Source organism: Marmota marmota, unplaced genomic scaffold, assembly GCF_001458135.2.
Source record: "Marmota marmota marmota unplaced genomic scaffold, marMar, whole genome shotgun sequence".
Classification (NCBI taxonomy): domain Eukaryota; kingdom Metazoa; phylum Chordata; class Mammalia; order Rodentia; family Sciuridae; genus Marmota; species Marmota marmota.
In genome coordinates, this window is record NW_025999990.1 from 46,343,761 (window position 1) to 46,351,710 (window position 7,950).

General features: G+C 39.9%; 1 pseudogene; it reads left to right on the plus strand.

The window, feature by feature from the left end:
• Window positions 1-3,757: 3,757 nt before the first annotated feature.
• The window catches only part of LOC107139353, a 118,032-nt pseudogene continuing 113,839 nt past the window's right edge, over window positions 3,758-7,950 (plus strand).

Consider the following 7,950-nt stretch of genomic DNA (forward strand, 5'->3'; position numbering starts at 1 on the left):
CCAGACATTCTCCAGGTCTTTGCCCCAGTGCTCAAATTTCATCTTATTTTAAAAAGGTCTTCCTTTACCACCTTGTATAAAATAGCTGCTCCACACCCTGTTCTCTGGAGTCAGACATTGAAACAGAGTTTAGGGTGTAGAATATTCATGAGGGGTCACCATCTGTGAAAGGAAGATAATGGAGAAACAGGATACAGCAGAGGGAGAAGTTTCCAACAACTACGAAGCCCAATAAAAAAATTGATCCATTTGGCAGAGAACAGAAGAGCAAGGACTGTCCGTCACAATTGCCTTGTATTAGATAGAAATGGCCAGATCTTTATTCTCTGTGTTCTGTCACTGGACTTGGAAAGACCTCACAGGAAGAGTATGATCTTGAGCAAAGCAATGATCTGCAACTGAAATGACCTTGAAGGAGTGGACAGCTGAAGTCTCTGTTGACCTCTCTCTACAGTTGGCCACCAAGATCTTCCTGAGTGGGGCATCCTTGTGTTGGCCACCCCACACCTACCTTCACAATTAGAAAAATCTCTTATAGCAGGAACTTATTCTTTAAAAATCACTGACCATATCACCAGCGCTTGAAAAGGCACGTGGGTTGACGAAATGAATAACTGAAATCAGTTTATAGATTGGAGACTTTATTACAACTATGAATACAAAATGCTTTAAAATTTTTATTCCAGGGATAAAACAACTCCTTCTATTTTTTCATCATGAAAATATTTCATTCAGTTTTCCTCGTACCTGTCACTATTATAGAAACACAGCCTCACAGAAGGACGACGTGTCTTTAGCATATTTTATCCGCATTTGAAACATGTTTACATGTTTATTATGTTTTCTGGGCTCTCTTCAGGCAGATTTCTTCTAGGTGAGCTGCATGGCAGAGTGACAGAACACCGGATGGGGGTCTAGAGACCCAGGCTTCAGTGTCAGATCTGTTATGGTTTTGAATTTGAGCAAGTACCAGCCTTCTTGGATCTCAGCATCTTCATCTGAAAATGAAGGATTAGAAAAGATGATTTCCAGGATTTCTTCCATCTGCAACATCTTGTAATTTTCTTCATCCAGGCCCTTGAACTGTATAGTTGTGTGATTTTTAAGCCTGATTAATTATACATATCTTACTAGAGGATTAAAACCACAGGATTATTTCAAGAACGTGAGTGGGTGATACAAACAATGAGGAGCTGGAAGAGGAAGAGGAAAACTGGGCAATCAGTGATTGGGAGAACCACCTGTGCAAGAATCAGCATTGGTGATGGACAGCCTATGGAGAAGCAGGCTGCTCTGGGGGGAGGGGGGATCCTGGAAAAGTGGAACTCAATGAGTCCATCTAAGACTGTCTCTCTGTGAAGAGTGAACATGCCCCGGGAGGCATCAAGACTAAGAAAAGGAAGAACCGAAAGGGTATAGTTACTTGTTTATTGGCTTATCTCTCCCATAATCCCTCCCTCAATTGTAATTTCCAGGAGAAGAGTTGTCCCTACAGAGGAGCTACCCAATAAATATTCATTAAAAAATAAAAGATGTCAGTGCAGGTACACACCTGTAATGCCAGCTACTCTGGAGGCTGAGGCAGGAGGATTGCAAGTTTGAGACCACCCTTGGCAACTTAGTGAGACCTTGTTTCAAAATAAAGTGAAAAAGGGCTGTGAAGTAGTAAAGTACTTGTCTAGCATGTACAAGGCCCTGGGTTCAATGTCCAGCCCTGTGAAAAACAAACAAACAAAATAAAACGAAACAAAATGCACACATTTTTTTTTTTTTGGAAGGCAATCACTATAAAAAGTGAATGAATGTTCCCCCCACACACACACACACAGGATCCAATACTCATATTTCTTCTCTCTATCATCTATCATCATCTGTACATCTGTCACTTATCTAAATTAAAATGAATTTCATGGAAAAAAATCTTTCACTTCATAATGCTTTCTGATATTTTTATCTTCTATTCCCCTTAAAAAGAAAAATCTGACCATGACCTACTCCACTATCTATCAAGAACTTCCTATGGAAGGAGGGAGTAGGCCCCTGTACATGGGTATGACTGGTTCACCCCAAGCTGGGAATGGAGGTGCAGGCTGTCAGAGTCAGTGGCATTACGACTTCCCTATCTGCCTTCATCCTCATTCTGTGCTCTGTAAGAAGGCTTAGCATATTGACAGTGTTTCCTTAGGGATTTGCTGTTGGGAAATAGAAGTGCCCATCAGCAAAAATTAGTATGGAGGGGCTGTTGTAGCTCAGTGATAGAGTGCTTGCCTAGCATGTGGGAGGCACTGGGTTTGATCCTCAGCACAAAATTAATAGATAGATAGATAGATAGATAGATATGTTGTGGCCCTCTACAACTTAAGATATTTTTAATTAAAAATATTAGTATTGGGGGCTGGGGATATGGTTCAAGCAGGAGCACGCTCGCCTGGCATGCGTGCGGCCCGAGTTCGATCCTCAGCACCACATACAAACAAAGGTGTTGTGTCAGCCAAAAACTAAATAAATATTAAAAAATTCTCTCTCTCTCTTTAAAAAAATATTAGTATTGACTCCATCAATATTTTTAACCAACTTACTGATATTCTATTTTAATTAATCAATTGATATAATTAGTTGATCTTCTACTTATATACCCACTTCTTGTGAGTTTGAGTAGTATAAATCAGAATATAGAAAACTGTTCACCTCTGGATGCCCTGACAAAGCTGTAATTTTACCAAGAATGGGCTCCAGTCTGGACAGTAGGGAGGCCAATTCTGTGATGCTTTAATAGGAACACTTCTTGGGGGAGGGTCTAATACTTAGAGCAGCTGATAGAGTCACCAAAGATCTTTTTGGGTGCTATATTGGTCTATTTTCTGTTGCTATAACTGAATATCACAGACTAGATAATTTACAAAGAAAAGAGGTTTATTAGCTCATGGTTCAGGATGTCAAGAGCATGGCACTAACATCTGCTTGGCATCTGGTGAGGGCCTTTCTGATGAGTCAGAACATGGCAGAGAGTATAGCATGGAAAGAGAGCAAGCGAACAAGAGAAATTGTTTTCATAACAGTAACTCCCACTATAAACTGCTAATTTGTTAACCCATGAATGGATTGATCCATTTAGGGCATTGCTCTCAGAGCGCACATCTGGCCCCATCTTTGTGCGGCGACACATGACTAAATCAATCAAGGTCACTCCAAGTGCATTTGGGCTGACTAAATAAAGACACAGACACAGAAAGTACCTTTACCTTCAGGTTCAGTGCTCACTCCTCAGCTACAGCTCCCACAAGGGGGGCAAGGCAGGCAAGAAAGAGGAGGAGCACGCCTCGAACCCAGGTTTTATTAATGGGGGGAGTTAATCTATGGAACATTCTATCCAAAAAGGGGCAAAGGGCAGGGTTACAACAAACAAGTGGGTGTAATCCAACCCCATCGGGGGCACCCACTCCTGGAGCTGCACCTTTATTACCTGAGCGGAGGTGAGATCCAATTGCATGGCAATGGGTGCAGTACCAGTTCAGTACCCCTTTACTCAGCACTGAAAGGTGTGTACATAGCTCCTGTCCAGGGCAGCTCCCGACACCTTTGAATACCTCACAGTAGAAATAAAATTTCAAGATGAGTTTGGTTGGGACTTTAGACTTTTTGTGAAATCCTGTGTAAATCTGGGTAAGCCTCTCTCTGCTTACCCAAATAGGTAAGAATGTTTTAGAGACGTAACAGTCTTGGTATTTGATTCACAAAATTTGCTTACATTTGAAATATGGTAGATGATATAGAACAATCGCAAACTACCAGTGCCATATGGGAGCCCCTGGATTTTACTAGACTCTGCCTAGAAGAGAAAACTTATTTGGAAATGAGAAATGATGAAGAACTTCAAGGTAGATTACATGCGTGTGATCAATTTATTTATTTATTTTGGCACTGAGGATTGATTTATGTGTGTCAATTTTATATCCTACTACTTTTGCTTTCATACACAAATTCAACAAAGTAGTAGGATATAAAATTGACACACATAAATCAATCCTCAGTGCCAAAATAAATAAATAAATTGATCACACGCATGTAAATTTGTGTATGAATTCTAAAAGTTTTCTGAGTTTTCTAATTATAGAACCATGTTGTTGGCAAATAGGGGAAGTTTGAGCTCTTCTTTTCCTATTGGTATCCCTTTATTTTTTTTTTCTTTTGCCTGAATGCTCTGGCTAGAGTTTCAAGGACTATGTTGAATAGAAGTGGTGAAAGACGGCATCCTGTTTTGTTCCAGTTTTTAGAGGAAATGTTTTCATTTTTTCCTCCATTTAGAATGATGTTGGCCTTGAGTTTAACATAGATAGCTTTCACCAATGTTGAGGTATGTTCCTACTATCCCTAGTTTTTCTAGTGTTTTGAACATGACGACTAGAGGCTGTATTTTATCAACTTCTTTTTTTTTTACATCCATTGAGATATATATGTGATTCTTGTCTTTAAGTCTATTGATGTGATGAATTACATTTACTGATTTCCGTATATTGAACCAACCTTGCATTCTTGGGATGAACCTCACTGGATCAAAGTGCATTATCCTTTTAAATATGTTTTTGTATGTGATTTTACAGAATTTTATTAAGAATTTTGCATTGGGGCTGGAGATGTGGCTCAAGCGGTAGCGCGCTCGCCTGGCATGCGTGCGGCCCGGGTTTGATCCTCAGCACCACATACAAACAAAGATGTTGTGTCCGCCGAGAACTAAAAAATAAATATTAAAAAAAAAAAATTAAAAAAAAAAAAAAAAGAATTTTGCATGTATGTTCGTTCATCAGGGATATTGGTCTGAAGTTTTCTTTCCTTGATGTGTCTTTGTCTGCTTTGGAAGGGTTCCTTCCTTTTATATTTCATGGAATAATTTGAGGAGGATTGGTGTTAGTTCTTCTTTGAAGGTCTGGTAGAACTTGGTTGAGAATTTGTCTGGTTTGGTGCTAAGAGCCAAGTATATGATGCATGGCATTTTTGGTCGAAAGGTGATGCCAGCTAGCCATTGAGATGATATGATTATGTTAAGATTTGCATTCATATGGATATTGGACTCCTGCTGTTCACCTAGGCCGGCTACGGGACTCCTGAAGAGTTCCCATTGGTTGGGGAAGTACAGTAGGAGGGAGTTCCGGGGGAGGAGCTCTCTCTGCGGGTCCGGGAGGAGGCCGCGTGGGTGGAAAAAATCTTCCCGGGTGCCTACCGGACATTGGCGGCAGTTTCAAAAAATAATAAAGTTTGTTCCTGCTTGAGTGGCTCGTGATTTTGTGCCCAGCCAGACTGCGGCAGTTTGGGGCTTTTCTTTGTTAGTAGGCTTTTGATGGCATCTTCAATTTTAGTGCTTGAAACTGATGTGTTTAAATTTTCTATGTCCTATTGATTAAATTGGGTAGGTCATATGTCTCTAGAAATTTGTTGATGTCTTTGAGGTCTTCTATTTTATTGGAGTATAAATATTCAAAATAGTTTCTGATTATCATCTGTATTTCAGCAATGTCCATTGTGATATTTTCTTTTTCATCATGGATTTTAGTAATTTGAGTTTTCTCTCTCTTTCTCTTCATTAGCATGGCTAAGGGTTTATGCAATCAACATTTAAATATAGTATTAGAAGATGTGGGAGAAACCAACTACCATAGAAAGTGATGAAGAAACACAGGAAGAGATATAAAAATCAATGAAACATTATTCCAATGCTTTTCATCTGGAAAAATGATATTGTACTGCCACAGTCTGGCTGGGCACAAATAACCGGGAGGTCATGAGCCACTTGTAGGTTCAAACAGGAACTACTTTATTGCCCGAACCCAACGGGAACTCTCCAGAACTCCATGGAAACTCCGCAAGAACCAACGGGAACTGAATGGGAACTCCGTGAGAACTCAAAAGTAGCGGGCACCCGAGGTAGCAGGAGCCACCTTATTGCCAGACAGCAGAGGTTTATATACACAACTGAATACACAGCTTGTTTCAATTTAGCATCATCCAGTTACAGCAATCAGTCATTATCTTAATAATTATACACAACTTAACTTAATTATCATCATCTTAATGGCTCGCTGGCGTTACTTCTCAACCACTCCTTCTGGCAAAATGCCAGGTGCCATCCTGACTCGGTTGTGGCTCTCAACATCGTATCAATTGTACCTTCATTGACAGCGGTCTAAAACAAAGAATTTATCCTGAGAGAAAATAGAAGACATTGTACAATCGCCTCTTTAACTGTATAGTAGTCAAAAGAGAAACTTGTATACATTCTGATATTAAGAAATGGCCCAAGAGGTCTGGGAGTGTAGCTCAGCCCTCGAGCACTTACCTTGCATGTGTGAGGACTTGAGGTTCAATTTTCATCACCACCAAAAAAGAAAGAAATGAGTTGATTTGCAATTACTTACAACTTCTTAAGCTAAAGGACATTTTAATTTTTCTCCAATCCTTTCAATAAATATGATCATCAAGATGCAGAACTCTTTTTCTGGTGTTGGTTTGCTCCATTATTCTTGTAGACAATTTCTGATTTTTCTATTTAAATTTGATGTTTTATTTTTTTCATATTAATAACAGATACATTTATTATTACATAATCATCAGTGAAGCTTTCAATACCACTGGAAACATGCATAGTTCTCCAGTGCTTCTTATTTGATACATACACATTACTGCAAAGCTGATGTTTTCTTTTTGACTAAAAAAAATTATATCATTTTCATTGGGTGATATTAAACAATAACAGAATGACTTTCAGCTAAATCATGCACAGCAAGCATGAATACCAGGCAGTGGAACATGGAACCTTGACATTGGAGACTATGTAATAAAGTCAATGGCCAGAGGAAACTGGACCTAAACAATATACTCACATAAGTCTGTGCCTATTTAATAATGCTTGGAACTGGATCGGGCTCTGTGGTTTCCCAATGTGTGCGGGCTCACTGTTCCTTAAGATATTAGGATAGGTGGTATCATAACTGACTCTGAAGCCTTAAAATAATCTACCAGGGTTACTCAGGATGGAAGAACTAGGCTTTAAATTCCAGCAGGTCAACTCTCTTTTTATGGTTTCACAATAACATTTGAATACAGTGATCCTCTTCTTCAGGGTTCCCAAATGTGTGACGTCTGACATGCTCATAAACTTGTCCCAGCCTGCTGAAGTCCCGCTCCTAAGCCCTCCTGCCAAGCACCTCATGGGGTGTATATGGAAAGACATACACCTGGCTGTCTAAGCAAAATGGAACACACCTCCAACTCTTGAAACTAGCCTCCTGACTCTTATGGCTAGAGGGAGCCATCTGAGAGTTATCTACATCCAATATCTGGAGGGTACTTGAAGCCAGAACTTGATAAAGCACCAAAAGGACTCAGTCAGGAATGAATGCATGCCAAGGAATGAGCATGAAGCCAGCCGACCATGTAGTTAATGTAAACGTGCAACACACTGATCCAGAATAAGTCTCCTCTGCCAGCTTCCAACGTGTCTTTGCTAAAATGTAATGGCAGTGGGGGACTTGGAATAGGCCCAGTTAGTCACCCTTAACCCTTAGAGCTTTTTAAATCCATGCTCAGACTCCATTCCAGCTGAACACCCATCACTGTTCTAGGGGCCTAATAAGTGATGATCCCTATTATTTTTTTATTATTCGTTGTTCAAAACATTACATAGTTCTTGACATATCATATTTCATACATTTGATTCAAGTGGGTTATGAACTCCCATTTTTACCCCGTATACAGACAGATTGCAGAATCACATCAGTTACACATCCACGTTTTTACATATTGCCATACTAATGTATGTTGTATTCTGCTGCTTTTCCTATCCTCTACTATCCCCCCTCCCCTCCCCTCCCCTCTTCTCTCTCTACCCCCTCTACTGTCATTTATTTCTCCCCCTTGTATTATTTTTCCCTTTCCCCTCACTTCCTCTTGTATGTA